The 25,600-nt window shown below is 36.2% G+C and overlaps 1 pseudogene; it reads left to right on the top strand.

Annotated features, from left to right (window-relative positions):
- The first annotated feature begins 1,550 nt into the window (after nt 1-1,550).
- LOC111887157 (probable plastidic glucose transporter 3) lies at nt 1,551-16,925 on the top strand (annotated as a pseudogene).
- Nucleotides 16,926-25,600: the final 8,675 nt, after the last annotated feature.

Here is a 25,600-nt window from a genome sequence, read left to right as displayed (position 1 = left end):
CTAAGGACCCTTTCGAGGACTTAAAATAATCATAAACGAAGTATAACGGGGTCCACGGACCTTGCATTGCAAGATTATGCGATAAAAATGGCTGAACAAGAATCTCTCTCAAATCTCTCCCAATCTCTCCCAAATCTCTCTCAAATCTCTCTCAAAATCTCTCTCAACTTTTTATAGTCATCTGGGTCATCCCGACCCTTAACGTGGCCAAAAATCGTGCAAAACGGGGAGTTATATTGAAAAATAGCCATTTAGGGCCGAGACTCCTCTTAGGAGCCGAAGCTCCTCTTAGGAGTCGAAACCCTGTCAGAACCGAAAGAACATCTCGGACCGAGCCTCGCAGACAGTATCTGAGACCGAGCTTCAGTCCCTCCTCCCCCCTCGCACCTTCGGTTCCTTCACTCCTCTCTCGGTTTCTTCTTCCTTTCTCTCAGTTCTCACCCTCTTAGAGCCGAACCTCACAGGTTCGGTCCCTAATGTCCGGTTTTCGACTACTTTCGCCTGTTAAGCCTATTTTTGACGTTTTTGACGGGGATTTTTCACCAAATTCATACTTTTACTATTTTTAACTCCCAGAGCTCATATTTTATTTATTTCTCATGGATTTATTAATTTAAAATCATTATTTCATTAATAGAAATATCTAAGGATATTTTACGCCACAAGTGGGTCAAGTGTGCCCACTTGCCTCCATGTGTCACTTCCCCATTAACCCAACCCTCTCCACATCACACAAACCAAGGCAAACATCCTATAAATCTTTCAACTTGTTCCAGAAACTCCTCTATATAAAGAAATCCCCGGAGGATTTCTTGATTCACTTTGATCATTCCCACACTTTTACTCCTTTCTTACTACACAAAGAAACTTATTTTCTCTCAACTTCCAGCCATTTTTGGAAGTGTTATTGAGCTATTACTTCACTTTTTGGTAAGTATTTCCTCTAAACTCAAGTGTTATTCCATGTTTTCATAACATCCTTGAATCATCTACACACATTCTAACGCCAAAGAGTCGTTCTTAGGATCATCCAAGCTTTTACGTGTTCATCAAGTGTTCTTGACTTGATACTTCTCATCTTTGACCTTCCACTCTTCCAAGAGTCCCTAAAGGTGAGTTCATACCCCTACATTTTGTAGTTTTCTTTAGTTTTCAGGGGGGGTGATCTGTTCATGAACTATTTTACCCAACTTAAACTTAATGTTTTTCAAAAATGTTCAATATGCAAATAGTTAAGGTTTATACCTTTAAAATGACTACTTGCAAATCTTCATACGATTTTTCTCCAATTTTTGGTGATTTTTACTATACTGCCTATCACTGCAGCAACGAAATTGGACCAGGTTGTGAAAATGAATATTTTCACACTAGTTGGAGACCACTAAAAATTATAAAAAAAAATTTGTGAACATAGTAGACTCTTTTTCCAAACTCTCTAAGTTTAGGATTTAGTTTTCGAATTACGATGATTTTTCTATAAATAATCTAAAAAGGTGACAGGTAAGAGTTAAATTGTTAAAACAAGATAAGTGTTATTCACACCTTGTAACATGCTAAGCAAGGTGTGTAAGATTTTATATTTAGCATTTTCATTTACAACAGAAAATATTTTGATAAAACTATAATAGGTATAGTTTGGACACCACAAAGGGTAATACTATTGATTTACAAAACGAGCATTTTATTACAAATTACGTGAACATGTTAATGATTAAATTTGTGAGACACTCATCTTCAGAGTACTCTTTAGTACTATAGAAAAGTCATGTAGTTATAGCTAGAATTTCTTGTAGGGAGAACGTGATAGTTGTATATAGATCTATATTGGGTTTGACAACTCGCACCTGAGCTTCTTGCAACAGCTAGACCGACAGGTCTGGGGTCACAAGTGTCATAAAATTCTGACGCTTGAAGAATGTCGAGTACGAGGTCTTCGAGTCATAGTATGGTTATAACAACTCACATGAGAAATTAACAAACACGCCGTTCACGGGAATTTAAGGATTTCACAAAAAAGAGTTTTATTTACATATAAACCACATATAAGTATGATGATTTACTTACATATGCTAAGTCTTGGTTCAGTTACGACTACAATAAACCTTTTTGAAAATATTGGATTTTCTGGAAACAAACTCATAACAAAACTTTAAGGAACAACATTCATTTTTCATTCATAAATTGCTAATGAACTCACCAGCTTTAATGTTGATACTCTTTCAAAAACAACTTGTATTATCAGGTAATCAGTAATATAGGTAACCACAAGACTTTTGAAGGCAAAACACTAAGGCGTAGATTTCTTTTGAACTATTTTGACATCATATGTAATTTATTTGGAAACATGTATTTTGCAACAATGTAAACTCTTAAACTGTGTTTATGATGGTTGTGTTTACTTTGTTCACTACATCATATTTTTTTCGCCCATTGCCCTAATTTAGAGAGGAAGAAGTGCGGAAGCCGAAGCAGAATTCAGGAGGCTTCTAGGAGGTCTACATGTAAAATCATCAATGGCATAATTATCCAAAACAGACAGAGGAGACAAAGTAGAATCAGTAAATCTTTCAGAGTTGTTAATGTTAAAATAGTTCAGAGTCGATTTGGTATATGCACGTTTTTTATTTGTTTCCTTAGCTGTTAGTAGAAGTGAATAACTCAAGGCCATGTGCCTTAGTGCCCCTGGTTTTAAGCTAGAATCAGTTTCTATTTTTTGTTAAGTTTTGATTTAAATAGTCAGGTAGTGTTCGAGGAGATGGCATCCTTCTTTTCTTTTCCCAGTTTATGAGTAAGTAAAGTGCAGCTTTTCTGCTCCTGTGCATTGCTTTCCTGTCCCATTTTCTTTATCTTTTACCCACTGTGATACTCTATCTTGTCCCTTGCTGTCTTATTTTCTATGAAAAGTCACTAATACCCCTGTCAAGGCCAACACTTGGTATCAGAGCGCAACCTGGTGTATGCCAAAGTACCAACCACGTAAAGAGATGACAGGAAATAATGGAAATGGTGAAAAGGATGGAATGGTCACTCTTCATTACCCGATGTTGTCAATGAGCAACTACTCTGCATGGGCCATCAAAATGAGTGTCTTCATGCAAGCCCAGGGAGTGTGGCATGCAGTGGAACCTAGGACATCCAACACTGTAGTAGAAGTCAAGAAGGATAAGATGGCCTTAGCAGCCATCTTCCAAAGTATACCAGAGGATATACTGATTTTATTGGCTGAGAAGAAAACAGCCAAAGAGGCAAGGGAGGCCTTGAAGACCATGTTCTTGGGAGACGATAGAGTGAAGAGAGCAAGAATTTAGACTTTGAAAGTTGAGTCTTAAGCCTTGACCATGAAGGAATCAGAGGTTGTAGATGAGTTTGCAGTGAAGATAAGCAACCTTGTGAGTACCATGCGAGCCTTGGGGGATGCAATAGAAGAATCTTATGTAGTGAAGAAACTACTAAGAGCTGTACCATTTAAGTTCCTTCAGATTGCTTCCACTCTAGAGCAATTTGGTAATTTGGATGAGATGACAGTTGAAGAAGTCATAGGAAGGCTAAAAGCTCATGATGAAAGGATGAAGGGACACAGTGATAATGAAGAAAGAAAACTCCTTTTGACCCACCAGGAATGGTCAGAAAGAAATAAGAAGAAAGAAGACGATTCCAAGTCCACTCACAAAGGAAATCATGGTGGGTTTGTAGGGTCACAAGGAAGGGGTAGAGGCCGCATCAGAGGTGGAAACAATGGTGGTCGTGGAAGAGGCAACCCACACCATCAAAAGCAAAACAAACGTGGCCAGTCAACTAACCAAGACAAAAGTGGTGTGCAGTGCTACAACTGTCAAGAATTTGGTCACTATTCCACTGAATGTAAGAATCCAAGATGTGAGAGAAATCAAGTGAACAACTTGTCACACCCCAAAACCTAGAACGGCAGAATACGTTCTGGGGTGGAGGACGTCGTGTAGAGTATCATAACAATGCATAATAATAAAAAAAGCAACAACATCCATTACATTTATATAATAATCGTAATACAAGCATGTTCTGTACAGTTTGTTAGACACCAACAAGTATAATAAAAAATAAGAGGAGTCTTGTATGCGCTCTGTCTTCTCAAACGCATCTGTACCTGTCTATTGCCGACCTAAGAATACAAGTTATTTTGCAAACGAGTATCAGCATAAAGCTGGTGAGTTCATAAGAACTTAGTGTCATTGCTTGTATAAAAATGTTTACAATCATATAACATGAATGTTGTTATTAAATTTGAAAATAGTGTGAATCTCTAGAAAATCCTATATTTTCTAATAAAAGTAGTCTTCTGCCAAGACTTGGTTACTTATAAGTTTGATCCTTTGAATGTGTAAAAGTTATCCCAATTAGACTCATAATTATAAAAATATAATTTGAACTTTATTTGAACAGAGTAAATGGGAAGATAATGTATTATTCTAGCAGTGTTACTGCCGATTGGATGGTAATTAACTGTAGACTCTAGGTAGCGATATGTATTTAGTACACCTCGAGGAGTCTACTTTACCTACGATTCGTAATTTTTTAGTTTAGGGTTCCGAATGTGAATACTGTTGGATTAGTGTCTAAGTCCATAGCTATTTTGGTATGTACTTGACCCGATGGTGCATGGTCCTTTTGGGTTGCCTTCACCAAAGCAACTTCATAGGATGAATTATGGAGAGAAAGGATTAAATATGATTTATTAATATATTATGAGAATAATATAGTAAAGGAGAAACCATATTGTTTAATTAATATTAGTCAAGAATTAATAAGAATTAAGTTTGTGACTAAAAGAGATTAACTAAACTTAAGGGACTGGAATTGTAATTATAAGATAATTGCAGTTGGGCTATGGATTGCCTTATATTATAAGGTTGGATGAATTCTATGGGGAAACCCATTAGAAATCGTCCAAGGCCTTTAAGGAAAGGAGTCCATGGGTTGCTTAGGGCTTAAGCATCCAAATTAGGGTTTCCTTCTTAGATAAACCTAATAGCCTCATTATATATAGAGCCCTTATGCCCCAAAAACGTGGACAAGCTTCCTTCTAGGGTTTCCACATGTTTTGGGCAGCCTCCTTCTCTTCTCCTCTTCATCCTCTTGCTCTTGGTGTTTGTGAACCATTAGAGGAGTGACATTTGTGACTCTAAGCTTTCTAAAGTCAATACAAGAAGGATTTGAGATTGTTATTGCTACATAACAATCAATGTATGATCTAAACCCTTATTTATATGTTATCTTGATTATCATATGCTAGATCTAGGGTTTATAGTCTTGGATAAATTGCATGTACAATAGAGAAACCTAGATCCAAGCATTAGGGTTTGTATGAGCACATAGGATGTTCTTATGTCCAAAACCCATCAAATACGTATGTAACCATGCAGATAGGCGATTGAATGTATCATGACCCTCCAGGTCATATGTAGTGTAGTAGCATGTTATCATCCCTGGGCCTAGTCGGCTCGGACTGTAGATAGGATTCGGGATGTATAAGTGTCCGCCCTGTATAGATCTATACACATAGAGTCCGCTCTCCCTCCAGGAGACTAAGGTTACATGGTGGAGGCGCAGTAAAGTGTCGTATGTAGAAATATTGCATCACATTCTAAATTAGTATGTTTTCTTGTATTAGTGTATAGTGTGCTTCTCGGTATAATGTATTTAGTATTCTTCTATTATAACATATAGTATTCTTCCTATATAGTACTTAACATGTAGCGACTCATAATAGCACTAATGGTAGTAAGTATTATAGTAATGGTAGCGAGGAGTGGTAAACCTTAAGTATACCCATTATAGCTAACTAACATGTTGCAGTCGTTCTTGGATACCCATAAATATTGGAGTAAACGAAGGTATTCATATCCAACACAAATACATACAATATATAACTAAGAATTCAACGACAGTCGGACAGATAACAATATCCCCAAGACCCCAATCAAACAAGAACATGTAATAAGGCGAGCTATCAATCCTAAGTCCTTCAAGTCTTACTTATATAAATATATTGGTGTGTATATATTTTAGGAACATAAAAAGTTTAAAAGAGTTTGAAAATAGTTTTTATAACAAATTTACAGAAAAATGAGTTTGAATAACATTGAAAACAACTTTTGAAGGCAAACGGTTAAAAGTATAGAAATCCCTTTTTGATTGTAAGCTACAAATCACATGTGATTGATACTATAAATTGTTGGATTCAACTTGTATTCCCCCCCCCCCATAAAAGCATTTAAAAACAAATGAAAGGTTAATTAAAGGGGTGTGAACTCACCTGCAGCTAGTGGAGTGGATTGAACGTCAAGTAGGATGCTAGGTGTCAAGTGAAGACTTGAACACACTCTATGACCCTAGAAACATATGAAGACATATGTTTACATATAATTAGTGACTAAAAACTAATTAAACAAGTATAGACATCCTAATGCGAAGAAAAACACTTTGGTCAAGTGTTAGGAGGCTATTAGGTTGCAAGGAAGGAGTGTAAGGCCTCACTATGGAGTTTACTCCTCAAATACTCACCCTAGGTGGGTTTACGGTTAAAGGACCAATTCCCCCATGAGTTTATGGCCGTAAAATCATGGGAGGAGTGTATTTGTGTGCTTTAAGGTCTCTTGCATCACTAAGAAGGGTTCTAAGGTTAAATCCATGTCTTGGGAAGTGGTTAGGGTTCAAAAGGGGCACTCCCTTGGAGTTTGCGGTCCTTGGACCACTCATTGGGAGTTTACCGTCGTAAACACTAGGGTTTACGGCCGTAAACCCTTTGGCACACTATTTCCTTCGTGTTTCGTGGTCCTAAGCTCAATCATACAAGTTTCTAGTCCATTTAACTTGCTAGAGAAGGAGTTAGGGACACCAAAACACCCTTTATGGTGTTTATGGTTTTGGTGTTTACGGTTAATGAATGTTCATGGACTATAAACTCATGTTTACACTCCTAAAGTCATGATTTTGGGTTTCTAACTTCATGCATGTAAGTTTCTAAGTCAAAGATGAGCATTAGAAGGGTTTTGGAGGGATTTTGGGGCTCCAAAACCCCTTTATGGGAGTTTACGATTTTGGGAGGTGTTCCCAAACCGTAAACTCGAGTTTTTAAGGTGTTTGGGTGATTAAATCCCGAGTTTGCATGAATACAAAGCTAAACAACAAGCTAGGGAGGATTACTTACGATTTTGGAGCTTGAATGAGTTGATTCGTGAACAAACCCAACTTCTAGAGAGAGAGTGTAGAGAGAGAAAGCTTTAGGAGTGGGGGAAAGTCTCAAATGAAGGCCATTCAACCCTTATATAGGGTCTGAGTTGGTGGCCAGGTGGGGATCCACCCCATACCGTCATTAAACGGAGTTTTAAAATTCTACCCCATTAAATGGTCGTAACCTGGCTTAGTCGTAAACTAATTTTTTTTTCAAATGCTTTTGAGGGTATTACACGTGTTTTTATTTATTTCATTTTGACACTAAAAATAAAATAAAATAAAACATTAATTGATTTGTCTAACCCAAATGTTAACGGAACTATTAATAACAATAATAATAAAAATATTCTATTAACGGAAATGGGTTACAGCGACAGAATAAATTTCGGGTTGTCACACAACTTAATTCAAGATCATGTTGACAATGAACCTACATTACTTCTATCATCTTTTGATGGAAGTGAAGAGATAGGTGAAGTCTTCCTGAATGAAGAAAATATAAACCCACCATTGAAAACAAGAGGAGATGTTGCAAGCCAATCAAATATGTGGTATTTGGATACACGGGCCAGCAACCACATGATTGGGGACAAGTGCAAGTTCAAAGAGTTAGATAAAAGGATTCAAGGCTATATAAAGTTTGGCAATGAGTCTAGAGTCAAAATTGAAGGAAAGGGTAGAATTGTCTTTCAGTGTAAGAACGGAGAGGATCGTAGACAGGAAGAAGTGTATTATATCCCAAACTTATGTAGCAACATAATAAGTCTGGGATAACTAGCAGAAGGTGGAGATGAGATTAGAATAAAAGATCCATTGTTATGGGTGCATGATGTTGCAGGAAGGTTTTTAATGAAGGTCCAGAGGTCTCCAAATCGTCTCTAGAAGATCCAATTAGAAGAAGTGAAGTCAACATGTTTAGTTGCTGAAGTCAGTGAATCCTCGTGGCTTTGGCACTCTAGGTTGGACCATGTAAACTTTCACTCGCTAAAACTCATGTCAGATAAGAAGATAGTTGAAGGAATGCCAAAGACACTCATCCCAAATCAGCCATGTGAAGGTTGCCTAGTAGGAAAGTAGTCATGAAATTCCTACCCTTCACAAGCAAGCTATAAGGCAAAGAAACGGTTGGAGTTAGTACATGGTGATTTGTGTGGACCGGTCTCACCTCCTACACCCGCTGGAAACAAGTACTTCATGCTTCTTGTTGATGAGTACAATAAAGTGATGTGGGTGTACCTCATGAAGACGAAAGAAGTAGCCTTTCAAGTCTTCAAGAATTTTAGGTCAAAAGTTGAAACTTAAACATGTGAGAAGGTCAAGGTCTTGAGAACGGACCGAGGAGGTGAATTTCTTTCAAATAAATTCACATCATATTGCAGTGAGACGGGTTTAACACACCATTACACCTCTCCATACTCCCCACAACAGAATGGAGTTGTGGATAGACAGAACCGGACGGTTGTGGAGATGGTAAGAAGCTGCTTGAAGTCAATGAATGTTCCAGATGTTTTATGGGGTGAAGATGTGAACCATGCTGTGTACCTGCTGAACAGGGTCAACACGAAAGCTCTGAAAGAAACCACCCCATATGAGATGTGGATTGGGAGGAAACCACATGTAGAACATCTTAGGGTATTTGGTTGTGTCGCACACATGCTAATTGAAAGGAGTCATCTGAAGAAATTAGAAGATAGAAGTAAAAGGCTTGTACATCTTGGAGTTGAGAAAGGAACAAAGGCGTACCGACTGTTGGATCCCGACACAGGTGCGATGTATGTGAGAAGAAACGTTGTTTTTGAAGAAACTAAGACTTGGGCGTGGGAAGAGACGAGAAGAATCAAAAGGATTCCAGGGATCAGCTTCACGATCGCAGGGTTTGACCTCGACGAAGTAAATGACATTGAAATTGGGTCTATACCTTGCACTCCAGATGATCACACACATCAAATGCCCTAAATAAATATGGACTGGAATGCAGGTGGGTCTCAGCCCACTAACCCATTAATGGACCCACAATTAAGCCCACTTGATTTGCACTCAAACCCACCATCGATTCCTAATTCCCCGATTACACCCAATGTGCCACTATCGCAAGACGACTCCCTTGGTACCGCTTTGAGCTCGACAGGTGGTGGTGCTCCAAAGCGCTATCGGCTACTCACAGATTTATACGAGAACATTGATCGGTTGATGCTCATTCACGATGATGAAGAACCAGTCTCATACGCTGAAGCGAGCAAGAGGAGCGAGTGGGTACAAGCGATGAATGCAGAATTGATCTCAATTGAAGAGAACAAAACTTGGATTCTGGTTAAATATCACTATTACTGGGTATCTAGACAGTGATACGGGGAATGATGAGGTTGATAGGAGAAGCACAAGTGGGATGGCTTTCTATTTGAATGACAACCTGGTGTCATGGACATCCCAGAAACAACGATGTGTAGCTTTGTCTGCATGTAAGGCAGAATTTATGGCAGCAACTATGGTAGCTTGTCAAGGAATTTGGTTACATCGTCTTCTTGCTGAAATCACTGGCTAAAACATACCACCTACAGCTCTATATGTTGATAATCAGTATTAAATTGTATGAAAGAGAAACGAAATGAGAGAGCGAGCGAGAGAGAGAAACAATACTTTTCTCATTAGATCAATACTAATTACAAAGATGATTATATACAAACTTAAGATACACCCTTAATGCTAACATACTCATTTAGTTACTAATTACTTCTAACTAACAGCAATTAACAAACTATACTGTTAAATTACATTAATACCCCTAATATCCCCCCTCAAGATGACCATGAAAAAATTGTTTTCAAGGCCATCTTGGACATTAAAGGCAACAATTTAGCACGTGGCAACGGTTTGGTGAATATGTCTGCAAGCTGAAAATGAGATTGTATTGGAAGAAGTTTAATGGTTTGATCAATGATTTTGTCCTGAATGAAGTGACAATCAATCTCCACATGTTTAGTTCTCTCAGGAAAAGTGGGATTGGATGCTAATTGGATGGTAGATTCATTATCCCAGAAGATGAGATTTGGTTCAGTTTGCTTTACACCAAAATCATTCAACAAGTGTCTTAACCACATAAGTTCACAAGTGATAGCAACAATGGCTCTATAATCTGCTTTTGTGGATGATCGAGCTACGATGTTTTGTTTCTTAGATCGCCAAGAAATAAGAGAATCTCCAATAAAAACACAATATCCTGTGACAGATCTTCTGGTAGCTTTGCATCCCGCCTAATCAGCATCACTAAAGGCTGTCAATTGAAGAGAAGAAGTAGCTGAAAGAAACAACCCTTGTCCTGGATTAGACTTTAAGTATCTAAGAAGATGTGTTGCAGCATGCATGTGATGAGTTCTAGGTTTATTGAGATATTGACTCAAACGATGAACAACATAAGTGATATCGGGCCTTGTGATGGTCAAATATAGAAAACGACCGATAAGTCTTCTATATTGGAACTCATTTTGTAAAAAATCTCCTTCAAAACTTGATAATTTGTACTTGGGATCCATAGGTTGTTGTGTTGGCTTTGCTGCTAAAAGTCCCATATCCTCAAGAAGCTTTAAAGTATATATTGTCTTTGTGAAAGAAAAATTCCAATTTTTGATCTAGCAATCTCAAGGCCTAAAAAATGTCTCAAATTCCCCAAATCTTTTAATTTGAAACGAGCACTTAAAACCTTTTTAACCAACTGTATTTCTCAGATGTTGAAGCTCCTGTGATAACTATCTCATCAACATAGACTAGCAAAGCTACATATGATGAACCAACACCTTTAAGAAATAGAGAATAATCTGATTTTGATTGTGTGAAACCCAAAGTATATAAAAAACTGGAAAATTTAGAATACCATTGTCTAGAAGCCTGCCTTAATCCATAAAGAGATTTTTGGAGTTTACATAGCATTTGTTGGTCTCCTGAAGAAGAAAAATTACCAGAATACCCTTGAGGTAATTGCATGTACACCTCTTCTTCTAAATCTCCATTTAGAAAAGCATTGTTCACATCTAATTGGATAAGTGGCCAATTGTTTTTAGCAGCCAAGGGAAGAAAAAGTTTCACTGTAACAAGCTTGGCTACAGGAGAATAAGTGTCTAAAAAATCAACTCCTTCTTGTTGATTGAACCCTTTTGCAACAAGGCATGCTTTAAATCGTTCTACTGTTCCATCATCTCTTCTTTTGATCTTATACACCCATCGACAACCCAATGGCTTTCTGTCTTTTGGAAGAGGAACAACAACCCAAGTATTATTCAATTCCAAAGCTTGTAACTCATCATTCATAGCATGTTGCCATTCAACAGATTTGACAGCTTCATTATAGTTTTTGGGTTCTTCTAAAGCAGATAGAAAAATGGTGTAAGCTTTGCAGTTTTTACTAAGATTATCATAAGAAATAACCTCAGATAAAGGATATCTACAAGAGGATGAACTGGAATTTATAGAACATGTATGAACTTTTGTGAGGTTACAATGATAATCCTATAAATATGATGGTCTGGTCCTAACTCGTTGTGTTCTGTTAGGTTGTGCTTGTGGTAAATTTGAATCATTGGGTAAGGGTATATTTGGAATATCATAAATTGGAATGGAATTAGGTGAAACAGGAACATAAATGGGGTTTGGAACATGTTGTAAAATTTGAGATGAAGATTCATGATCTGAATAAAAAGCTTTTGGTAATACAACCATGGAAAAAGGATCATCAACAAAGGAATGAGTTGTATTTATGAACGGAAAAACAGTTTCATGAAATACAACATCTCTTGACATGAAAATTTCTCTTGTTGACAAGTCAAGCAACTTATATGCCTTCATGCCAGGTGGGTAACCTATGAAGACACAAGATTTTGCATGTGGTTCAAACTTGTTTCTATGTGCTGTTAAAGTAGAAGCAAAGGCTAAGCAACCAAAAGTACAAAGCAGATTATACTGTGGTTCTGCATTATAAAGTTTTTGATAAGGTGTAAGATATTGAAGCAACTTGGAAGGGGTTCTATTGATCAGATATGCAACAGTTAAGACACATTCTGACCAATATTCAATTGGTATATTCGACTGGAAATACAGTGCCCTTGCAACATTCAGTATGTGTTGGTGTTTTCGTTCTAAAACAGAATTCTGTTGTGGCCTCTCAACACATGAAAACTGATGTATTATGCCTTTAGCTTGGAACAATTCAGTGAAAAGCAATTCTTTGGCATTGTCGGATCTGAAAATTTTGACATTAGCATTGAATTGTGTGGCTATCATGGTCAAAAACCTTGGTATCACACAATCATCTACCAAAGTAACAAAGTATTTATAACCTTGATATGAAGAAACTTGGTAGGGACCCCATACATCACAGTGAAGTATATCAAATGAACTACTAGCAACATTGTTTAGAGAAACAAATGGTAATCGTCTTTGCTTAGCTAAAGGACAAACAGGACAAAGTAAATCATTATCATCTTTATTACTAATGCCAAGATTATTAGAAATCATCTTTATCTTGTCATTTGAAGGATGTCCAAATCTAGAATGCCATTGTTGAATGGAGATAGCAACATTAGTTGAAATAGTAGTAGCTTGAGGAACATCCAACAAATATGATCCCTCATGAACATCACCCCTGCCAATCATCTTCTTGGGGGAAATCTGTTTGATCAAGGCAAAGTTATGGTAAAATTTGACCGTTAGCAACTGTGATTTGGTCAAACATGTGACTATATCAAATTCAGTTCAAACTGAGGAACATAAATAACATTTGTAAGATACAACTGATTGGTGAGTTGTATATCTCCCTTGTAATGAACTGGAATAAGACTATGATTTAGTAACCTTACTCTAGTGCCACATATAGTCTGAAGATTTTTAAAAATACCTTTGTCATTGCAAATATGTTGAGTAGCCCCCAAATCAAGAATCCAAACATTAGACATGTAATTCCCAGAAATAAGAGAAAGAATTATGTATTTGCCTGCTAAATTCTCTGAAATAGAAGCATGATTAGCAGAAGTGGTGACCATATTTGCAGAAGCAAGTTGACCAGATAGCATTGCAATTAGATTTTCACATTGTTGTTGAGTTAATCCAGTCAAAGCATCACGAACATCAGAAGAAACTTGTTGTGATTGATTAATAGCTGGAGATGTTTGATCAATGTCAATAGAATTGGCATGAGATTGAGTTCTATATCCTGGTGGAAATCCATGCAGACGATAGCACTTGTCTTGTGTATGACCGGTCTTCTTGCAATGCATACAAAATGGAGAATCCTTTTTGAAATTCTTATAGGATTGATTAGATCTGGATTTATTGTCATTATTGCTATGATTGTTGTTTGTAACAAGAGTATTGAATGCAAGTGTAGAATTTTGAAGATTACCGATATTGCACTGCCTTTCTTCTTGAATAATCAAGGAGAAAATTTTGTTAACAGAGGGAATCGGATCAAGGAGAAGAATTTGACCTCTTATTTGAGACTAGCTCAAATTTAATCCCATCAAGAAGCTCATGGCATGTTCAATCTCTTTTGCTCCTCCACAGGTACACTTTCCACAAATGCAATCCGCATAGATCTGCTCCAAGTAGCATAGTTATCACCTGTGAGCGTCTGAGAAACAAGCGCTAAACCAGGTCCATCGGAGCTATGAAGATAATACAGATCATTGTATGAATTTGCATCAATAGAGTTTGTGAAATTAGGATTAAGATTCATGGAATTGAGATTAGAATTTGAAGAAGCCATAGAATCAATCGATAGTGAAATAAGCGAATAGACAAATCAAAATGAACAGAAGAACAATCGAATCTAGAAATCACCATTAACGGATTAACAGAGTAATTCTCTGATACCATATTAACTTGTATGAAAGAGAAACGAAATGAGAGAGAGAGAGAGAGAGAGAGAGAGAGAGAGAAACAATACTTTTCTCATTAGATCAATACTAATTACAAAGATGATTATATACAAACTTACGATACACCCTTAATGCTAACATACTCATTTAGTTACTAATTACTTCTAACTAACAGCAATTAACAAACTATACTGTTAAATTACATTAATACCCCTAATAGTTAGTTCTTGATCTCATGAGGAATCCTGTATTTCATGGTCGAAGCAAGCATATCGATATAAGGTTCCATTTTATAAGAGAATGTGTGGAAGATTGGAAGATAAAAGTACCTCATGTTTGCAGCAAAAAGCAGAAAGCACACATACTTACAAAACCAATGGCAAAAGCGAAACATGAGGAGATGCGAAATCTAATTGGTGTAAAGCAGGTCACAAACTCTAAACTAAGGGGGAAAATGTTAAAATAGTTAAGAGTTGATTTGGTCTATGCACGTTTTTTATTTGTTTCCTTAGCTGTTAGTAGAAGTGAATAAGTCAAGGCCATGTGGCTTAGTGCCCCTGGTTTTAAGCTAGAATCAGTCGCTATTTTTTGTTAAGTTTTGATTTAAATAGTCAGGTAGTGTACGAGGAGATGGCATCCCTCTTTTCTTTTCCCAGTTTATGAATAAGTAAAGTGCAGCTTTTCTGCCCCTGTGCATGGCAATCGTGTCCCATTTTCTTTATCTTTTACCACTGTGATACTCAATATCTTGTCCCCTGTTGTTTTATTTTCTGTGAAAAGTCACTAATACCCCTGTCAAGGCCAACATTATGGATGTCATTTCAGAGGTATAAATATTGTTCTTCATCAAGAATCTGTTCCTGTTCATCACTCTTTTTTTATATATATATTTTTGTTATTTTAATATTTTTCAGGTTCAATTATTGCAATGATTTTAATGGATAAACTCGGCCGAAAAGGTCTTCTTCTTGGAAGTTTCATGGGCATGGTATATCTCTGTCTTAATTGGCTTTTTTTTTTTCATTAAGTCCTCTATGATCAATAGAGTGACTGAATGGGTAAAGTCTTGTATGCACAAAGTCTTTTTTTTTGGGAATAGACTGTGATGGAAGTGATTAAATGTCCATTTTACCTTAACACTCCAACAAACAATTTTCACAATGTTGGTCAACTTTACAAATTAAAATATCAACATTTGACTACTTCCAACCTCGGATTTGACAATGTTTTTATTATATTGATTGATTCAGGCAATGTCAATGGGCATGCAAGCAGTTGCAGGAAGTTCCTTGGTTTCAGGGTCTTCAGTGGTGTTCTACTGAGTGAAATAATAAAAGAATCAAAGAATAAAATTATAAGGAAAGAAAAACAAAGAACAAAAAGGGAACTTTGCCATAAGTTGATTTAAAAGAAAATTATATTCTTGGTCCCTGAATATAGCTGTTTTTTGCAATATTGGTCCCAAAAGTTTCTATTGCAATTTCGGTCGTTTTTATGATGCAAATTTTTTCATTTTTGGTCCTTGTTTCAAGTAAAATGTCTATTTTTTGTCCCTGAATATAGCTGATTTTTTCAAAATATAATCATTTTACTAGGAAGGGACCAAAATGCTACTACAAAAACCTCAAATAAAGACCAAAATTCCAAGTGACAGCTTTTGGGACTAAAATTGAAAAGTTCAACCATACTCATGGACTAAAAATGTAATTTACTCTTGCTTTAAATCCAGGTCTGTTTTATCATTTGCCATGGGTGTTGGGCCGGTACCTGGGCTTCTGTTATCAGAAATATTTCCAAGCCGAATTAGAGCAAAAGCCATGGCAATCTGCATGGCTGTACATTGGGGAAATCCCTAGTTTATTATATATATATATATATATATATATATATATATATATATATATATATATATATATATATATATATATATATATATATATATATATATATATATTATGGGCAGCTCAACCATTTTGGGGCTCTAAGCGAACCAAATTTCTAGGGCCTTTTGCCTTTACTATACTCGGAAATCAAAAACGGATGAGATGAATATTTTGCAGAAATCAGAATTGGTAGAAGAATGCAAAGTTGTTTGAACTACATGAGTGCAGCCATCCTTGATTTAGTATTCTGCTTCATTTATTTTGTGGTTATTGAATTGAAATTTTTAATGGACTAAACCTTTGGATTTTGGAGAATATGGGGCCCCTTAAAATTGGGGCTCTAAGCCCTACCTTAAAAAACCTCTACATAGAACCGGCCCTGATATATATATATATATATATATATATATATATATATATATATATATATATATATATATATATATATATATATATATATATATTATATCTTTCATACCTGGTTTAAAATTCTATATTTTTGTTATTTTCCATTTGTTACAGGTTATAAATTTCTTTGTTGGTCTGCTGTTTTTGCGGATGCTGGAGAAGCTTGGGCCATTGATTCTATACACAGCCTTCGTAAGTTTTTGTTTAGTGGGATTTTTGTTTGTGAGGAAAAACGTTGTGGAAACAAAAGGAAAAACATTGCAAGAGATTGAGATGGCACTTCTTCCATCAGCTGAGTTAATATATTGAAAATTAATCCTTTTTGTTCAATCATACCACGTGAGGCTATAAACAATTAATTACTAGTGAGCTTGTTTTCAACTAAATTTTTACAAGAGTCCAGCTATGAGGAACACCAATGTAGGAATGTTCTAGTGGTTAATTATTGTTAGGTTATTTTAAATTTTGCTTTGTATATAATACGAGAAACTTCATGTTAAGACCACACTACTTTATTACTTGTATCTTGGTTTTGTGAAATTTTCTTTTGACCATCAAATTCAAACAATAACAATAAGTCCCATATGAATGTGGTACGTCGGAAGTAAGATGTAGACGCTGTGTAGGAAGACTGCCTTCATTGATGACATTTTCGGATCATCATCGACCATAAATTAAAATCATCATCAGAAACAGATGGAGAAGCCACATTTCCCGATGGAGTAGTAGCAATATCTTCAGAAACAGGTGGTTCTGAAAAGCTTGGTGGAACTTCATAAGATATTGGTTCAGAAGTTGGAATATCTGTGGTAGATGTGGTTTGAGGGTGTGAAACAGATGGATTTGTAGTGGAATCTCATAATAATATGTATAGGGATAGGTGTCCTTAAATGATAAGATTTGTGTTAATCTTCTTGCATCGGGGGAGAGTTGAGTTGAGTATGGGTTTTGGTATCTCGAGAACGGTGCTAATAACCATATAATGGGATACTGCTGAAAATTCCATGAGTTTGATGAAAATGTTACGAGTCACGTGGGGTTTGATGATAGTTCCACTGTTGCTATTATGCGAAAAGGATCGATTTTATTCGATTGTAAAATAGCAACCAAAAACTTCTAAATGAAGTAAATTATATTCCAAGTCATAAAAATATCATCATTAGTCTCTGAAAAATGATGGAAGAAGGAATTCGAGTCATTAGGGAATATACCCTAAGAACACAATTACTAAAGATTCAAATGAAGGGCGACGAAACACCCTCAACATATCTCAATCGGGAAAAGTGGTATGCTGAGGCTTTGGCTAATATCGGTGAATACTTCAAAGAAAAAAGACCTCGTTATGCTTGTTATTGTAGGTCTTCGTGACGATTACAACTGACTAAAGTCAACTCTTCTTGCTTGACAAGTTCCTACAGCGTTCAAAGAATTGCATGGGCTTCTTTCTGATCATGATTACATGATAAAACAGTCGGTTCTTGCTGTCCCACCACCACAGGTTTTTCACACTAATGTTACTGGAACGACTTGTCCAACAAGCTCCTTACAATAGGACTCCATGCAAGCTTTAACTCAGCTTGTTTCTCAACTTGGCTTCAAACTACAACCTGCCAATCAACAACCTCAAGCATTTTTCACCTCTCACAACAACTGTGGCCGTGGTCGCTTCCCCAACAACTGTGGGCGAGGCCGTACTTCAAACAATCGGAAAAGTAGAGGACAATTTACTTGGGCTTCTAATCAGAATACCGTCTATGGGACATGCAATCGGTGTGGCATTGGCCACCTTCCATCAGATTTCCCTAATCGTGATCCTGCCACCTTCCGGAACCGACAGCCACCTTTAGCTAATCATGGCGATTATCGCTCACACTCACAAACTCCTTGGCTTCTTGATACCGGCTAGCTCTAACAGTCATGTAGCACCAGCTCACTCTAGCATCGGCACTGCTGAACCATACTATGGTGATGAATCCCTCCATGTTGGCAATGGTAATGGCTTACCTATTTTACATATTGGTTCTACTAAGTTTTATTCTCCAAAGAAAACTTTTTCCTTAACCAATATTCTTCATATTCCACAAATCAAACGCCATCTTCTTTCTTTCTGTTCAACAATTTTGTCATGATAATAACATTTTCTTTGAATTTCATGATACTTTTTATGTTATGAAGGACGAGATTTCACGCAATACCCTCCTCACGGGTCCAAGTGAACATGGGCTCTACTCGTTTCATCTTTCATCTTTTCAACTAGTTTTAAGTCTTCACAGTTGTTCGTGCTCCTGTGCACACATGGCATCAATGGCTTGGTCATCCACATGCCCAACTTTTGAATTCCATGTTATCTAAATATTATCTTCCTGTTTTACATAAAAACTCGAGTTCTCCTTGTAATGCTTGTCATATAGGGAAATCCTCGAAACATTCTTTACCATCGTCTAATTTTAAAAGCTCTTGTGTTTTAGATTTGGTATTTTGTGATGTGTGGGGTCCTGCCCCCGTCACCTCCTCTGATGGGCATAATTAATTTTTGCTTTTTGTTGATCATTTTACTCGTTACATGTGGATCTTTCCTTTAAAACAAAAATATGATGTTTATGCCATTTTTAAACACTTTCTTGCTATAGTTGAATGACAATATAACACCAAACTCAAATCTCTTCAAACAAATTGGGGTGGAGAATTTCGAAATCTTCCATAATTCTTCTCTCCCATTGGCATCATTCATTGTCGTTCATGTCCACACACAAGTGAGCAAAACTGGGCTCACTTTACTTGCTCAATCTGGAGTGCCTTGTCATTTTTGGCATTTTGCATATGACACAACGTTTTATTTAATAAACTGTATGCCCTCTCGTACCTCGTCAAATGTGTCACATTTTGAACATGCCTTTTCTCACAAATTGGATTAGTCCTTCTTACGTGTTTTTGGTTGCCTGTGTTATCATCATCTTCGTCCATACAATACCCATAAAATCGATTTTCGTTCTCTCTTGTGTTTTTCTTGGGTACAACACGAATCATCATGGTTACAGATGTCTCGATCCTACAACCGATCGTAACTACATAGCACGTCATGTACAGTTTGTTCAGCAACAATTTCCATTTTTACAAGCATTACACATTCTGCCTACCACTCCTTCTCCTAATCCATACATCTCGAGTTGTCCTACAATTATTCCACCTTTGGATAACCCCATCGATACTGCCACACCGCCTACACCCCCTATTATACTCACTGAAACTCCCTCCACTAGGTCGTTATCTTTTGCGGTTCTCAACAATGAAACATCCTCTAGCACCGAATCGGCTCCACCAACTCCTACACAATCCACCATTCATGTTTCTGTGCAGCCCGAGCCATCCACTCGTGTCCGACCATCCCATCTTCGACAGAACCCAAAACAACGGATCCCTTATGACCCGCATGCCTATTCTATCTCCACAAACTCTTTTGATATTGAGCCTATAACCTTTTCCATTGCCAACAAATCACCCAAGTGGCAAGCTGCCATGGCCGAAGAATATGATGCTCTCATACGAAATAACACCTGGTCTCTTGTTCTGCCGTGTAACGCCCGTAGATCCGGGCTAGTCAATTTAGAGATAATAGGGGTCGAATACGACATTTTGACAAAAGATTATTTTGAATAAATAATCTTAACCAAGTTGTAGAATATGTCTCAAGGGTTCTATACATATAAAGAGTGCTGGAATCCGAGTTATAGCGAAGAAGTTATGACTCGTCAAAGTTTAGCGACAGAACCGACACGGCACCGCGAAGACGTAAATAGTGAATTTATGATAGAGCGACTTTTAGCCTTAGTGATCTAAATGAAAGTCGTAGAATATGTTAACCTAAGAATGTCCATAAAAAGAACGCCCAAATCTGACCTCGTATGAGGAAGTTGTGATTTTCCGAAGTTTTGGCTTAGCGGTGTACAGCCTGAGGTTCGAGTATTAGATCGAGCGGTTTTTAGCCGACACAACCTAAACGAGAATCAAAGATCTCGTTATTAGTAGTGTAATGATAAAAAGACAGACGAAAATGGATATCAGATGAAGAAGTTTTGAGATTTTAACGGACCAATCCTGTCCCGACCTGTTAAAAATATAACTTTAAAAATAAAGTCAAAATTAGCCGACGGAGTCTAAATGAAAGTTGTAGAGTACGTCTCCACCTATGCGTGGATATAAAGAACGTCAAAAACGGAGTTCGTATGAACGAGTTACAAATTATAATAGCATATTTACGTATTAAAATAATGTATAAATCATATATACGTACACATATATATACATATGTATATATCGTTAGAAAGGTATCGACGATGCGGTCATTATAAGACTAATGTTGAGTTCTTTCGACATTAGTTTAGTACAAATATCATTAAATCCATTTAAAATGGTATTATAGAGAGGTGTTTAGTTGTTTATATAACTAAAAGGTCATTAAGTTATTATGAACTTATAATAAATCTTTGAGCTATTATTATGACTTATATAAGTGTCGTTATCATATCTTTTTAACTACTCGCGGTACGAGAAATCTGTTTTAAAGGGCCCCATAGGGTTGTTGGATTTCAGAAGTGTTATGCGCCAAAATGGTCCTGCCCTCCGGTGTTTTATGTATGACCCCTGTCTGTACATAGTGGTTGGAAAGTATTGTTTAAACGCTTATATAATAATAATAATAAGACTAATAATTAGTCACGGTGAATATTAGACTAAAATCTAGTGGTAATAATACTAGGTTTCGTCGAAGGAAATTATTTTAAAGTAAACAAAGCGCTGTCCGAGTACCGAGTCACCACCTTCTCAGGTAAGTGCATAGTTACTTTCATCTTACACATAGATATGAAGTATTTTATATAAATGATGTGCTATATGTGCATATTATCCGAGTACTTGCTGTCTATGCTAGATGAACGATTTTATACATGTTTTAAATGATTTAAACTATATATATATATATATATATATATATATATATATATATATATATATATATTTTATATCTACGATAATGTTGGGGTAAAACATGTGTAGATGTAATAGATGCAATATGAGTTAGATGATGAGTTGAGAGGTGTTATAGACCATGAGGTGAGGGTGAGAGGTGGATGATGTGAGAAGCATTTTCCAAAACGATGGGCCCGTCACTCAGCAGAGTATGGATGACAACCACAGACTATTCTAGACAGTGCAGTGGAAATGCTTTGATAACGTATTTATCAATTATCATGTTTTACTGGGAACAAATTCCGCAACATTTTTATTAAAAGAGGTACTCTGATTTTCATAAAGCATAAACAAAATCGGTCTTTTCTAGCCGTGAAAATGAGGATGTCACATGTCGGTTTCCAATGCAAATGTGGTTGACTGTAAATGGGTGTACAAACTTAAAAAGGATCAAAATGGTAAGGTCACTCGCTACAAAGCGCATTTGGTAGCAAAGGGGTTTAAGCAGTAGCATGGTATTGATTACTATGAAACATGTAGTCCTGTTGTGAAATCTACAACTATTCGCATGGTTCTTTCTCTTGGTGTTACACAGAAATGGACGTTGCGCCAATTAGATGTTCAAAATGCTTTCTTGCATGCTGAACTAAATGAGACAGTTTACTTACGTCAACCACCAGGTTTTATTCATCCTACAAAACGTAATCATCTCCGTCTACTTAACAAATCTCTCCATGGTCTGAAGCAGGCACCTCGTACATGGTTTCATCGATTAAGTAAGGCCTTACATGCTCTCGGTTTTAAAGGATCCACAACTGATCCCTCTCTTTTTATTTTTTCATCTAAGGGTACTCTTCTATACATGTTGGTGTATATCGATGATATCATTCTCACAGGTAACAACCCTAGTGCCATCGATCAGATCACCATGAATCTCAGTCATACATTTGCGATTCAAGATTTGGGTTCTCTTTCATATTTTTTAGGCATTGAGGCGATTAGACAGAACCGGGATGTCATTCTATCTCAAAAGAAATATATCTTGGAATTGCTTCTTCTGAAATTAGTCTAGAGACGATTGTGTTGAATTTATAAATATGATCAGTCATCGAGCTACCATCCTTCATCTTCAGAACTGTCGGATTAAGTACAACTTGTTTGTTGCTGACGCTTTATCATACATATTGGATAACTCTATAATCAGACCATATGTAGTCTTCTCATTGACAATGTTGTAAGCAACGTTCTTTGCCAATGATAGTCTCACCATGCCAAGAGCTCGCCGATCTAAAGAGATTATAGTCCACCTGCTTCATCAATTCAAGTTTCTTGTTGGCCAAAGCCTTGTGTAACTTCGTTTGATATAAATAACCTTTGATTTGCGTTTTCCTGAACCAAAATCATGATATGCAAATTTGACGATGTTAACCTTCCTATCTTCAACCATAGCTCTGATACCGGTTGTTACTAGTTGTTAGGGTAAATAAGCACTTCGAAAAATGACATACGATCTCATACACAATAATAAATTCAGAAGTAAAATATAAGACACAATCAATTTACGTGGTTCACACGATCACATAGATTGGCTTCGTCCATGGCAAACAAGAGAGAAGGATTTATATTTTTTCTTTTGTAAAAGGCTTCACTCCTACATTAAATTAAGGTTAAAATAAATGCGATATTTGTATAGTGATTAACCTAATAATAATAGATTGAAAACGTCATGGGTGGTAGTTAAAATTGACAGATCTAGCCCCGGTAAGTGTGTGACTCAAAAATTGCCCTCCAAAGAAAATCCCAAGTCAACTCCCACTGCTAGAGCACTATTGACTGCTCAAGCAGTACTAGTTACTTAAGCAATAAAGGCTACTTAAAGCATAATCAATCATCCTGCTCCTACGGACTCCAAGCTTCAAAAACTGCTCCACACATAAGCAACTTAGCCTCCACACTTAACAAATGAAAATTGAAAAAAAAAGATGCGAAGAAATGCAAGTCCAAATTAAAAGGGAAAGAGAAATTTAACTAAAAACACATAAAAAGATTTGGTAACCCTCACATAAGTTGCAAACATTGTTTTTTTTTAATGTTTCTGAGTTTAGTCTACTTGTTGAACTTATCTTTATTTGAGTTGTGGTTTAGACATTTGTCAACACTTGAGTTGTGGTTATTATTTTTTGTGTTTGAATTGTAAAACAGGATTTGATTATTGTACATTTTTGGCAAAAAAAAGTGGATTATCTCGTATTTTCTCTGCATTCTAAACGGAAAAAGTTGTTACTAAATGATTTTGTTGGAAACAATCAATAGTTACATCCTTCGGACAAAGCATACATTGGTGGTCCATTGGAACCAGTCAAAGCTGACATCGTTTGGTATTTGGATGGAAATGTCATGTAAATATTTCCATCGGAAATGTGTAGGTAATTATCGAGGTAACCTGTCAAAGGATCCGTCACAAATCTTTACCCACGCCTTACTTTGAGATGGTTTTTCTATCAAAATTTTCTTCGTAGTAGGCATTTATACATAATTGGCTATCAGATATTTCACCCTTTTCCTAGTAGTGTACTAGACTGGAGTAAAGTAAAAAGATTTGGCTTCTTACTAGGCTCCTTTCCTTGTAGTGTCTATTACTCGCAACCAAAACAATGCATATTGCTATTGGCCACTTGTTTTTTAGGGTGAGTTATCACTAGCCATGGCTTCAAATGCTACAAACAACACACTTGAAATTAACTCTACATTTAATCCTTATGCAAAAAATAGAACCACAAAATGAAAAAGAAAATTGTTTGGAAAGATATAAACTAAATTATTTGGTAGTAAAGAAAACAAGTCATAAGAAAAACGTTCAAGGTTAACCAAGTTCACATAATATTTTCCTATGTTTTAAAGTTAAAATACCCCATATCCATAGCAATACATGCACTTCATTTCTAGATGACTTTAACACGTCTCATATATTTTTTAGCATTTTATTCTGAAGCCACAATTAACATCATTAAACAAATACATGATATACTAAACATTATACTTTGATTGCTTCGTTTTCACTGAGTTACACATAACATAAACTTACATACAAACGTATACATCATTAGAACCCATTACTTTATACATAAAATATACAAAAAGCTATCTGTATTTGTTCTTAAGGCACAATTAACATCATTAAACAAATACATGATATACTAAATATTATTATTTTTAATTGTTTGTGTTTTAAATATGCAAGAAGACAATGATCAAAAAAAAAAAGTTTTAAGACTCAAATAATGGAACATAAAAATAATAAAAATAATAATAACAACAACAACAATAATAATAATAATAATAATAATAATAATAATAAAAATAATAATGGGAATAATAATAATAATAATAATAATAAAATTATAAATCTGTCACTATTTCGTAGCTATTCTATAGTTATTGTTTTCCGTCGGTATTCCGTAGCTATTTTGTAGCTAATTACCTACGGAATACCTACGGATTTAGTTCCGTCGCTATTCCGTAGCAAATTTGTAGCTAATTACTATCGGAATACCTATGGATTTACATCTGTAGCTATTGTTTAGGTTATTACTTACGGAAAACTTTCATAGGTATTTTTCTGTAGCAAAACCCTTTGTTTTCTATTAATGAGAAACAGAAGGCCTATTGCAACCCAATGCAATCAGGCTAGGAGGAAGTGAACCAAGCAACAAGTTTGATCACGTGTTGGTGATCACAATAAATAACAACAAAAGAATGTTAGCAATCAAGAGATAAAACATAGGTAGTAAGAAAGAAGAAAGAAGAAAGAAGCAAGAAGAAGAAAGAAAGAAGAAAGAAAGAAGTAAGCAACAAGATAAGGCTTGAGATAGAAAGAAGAATGATCAAGATTAAAGCAAGATAGCAAGCATGTAGTCTGTAGCAAGTAGCAGACAAGAAAGAAAGCAAGAATGAAAGCAAGCAGTAAGGGTGATCAGGTTTGGTGATTAGAAGGAAAGATGAAAGCAAGCAGCAATAGCGATCTGTTTTGATGGAGGAAGAAAGAAAGAAGCAAGTCCGAATGAGAAGCTTCAATACTGGGTGGCACCTAGACCGAACACCGAAGACCGAAGAACGAAGAGGTAAACGAGACCGACGGTTTACCCGAGAAAGACCCTATGAGAAAGAAAAACGTTTGGCAGGAACAGTTTGGATTAAGGGGGAGAATGTTGGTGTTAATCAAACCAGGTCAAAGCCACATGTTTTATTTAGGGGCATTTTAGTCTTATC

The sequence above is a fragment of the Lactuca sativa genome, chromosome 4 (assembly GCF_002870075.4).
Source record: "Lactuca sativa cultivar Salinas chromosome 4, Lsat_Salinas_v11, whole genome shotgun sequence".
Classification (NCBI taxonomy): Eukaryota; Viridiplantae; Streptophyta; class Magnoliopsida; order Asterales; family Asteraceae; genus Lactuca; species Lactuca sativa.
The sequence above is the reverse complement of the archived record's forward strand: the minus strand, read 5'-3'. Positions and strand labels throughout refer to the sequence as shown.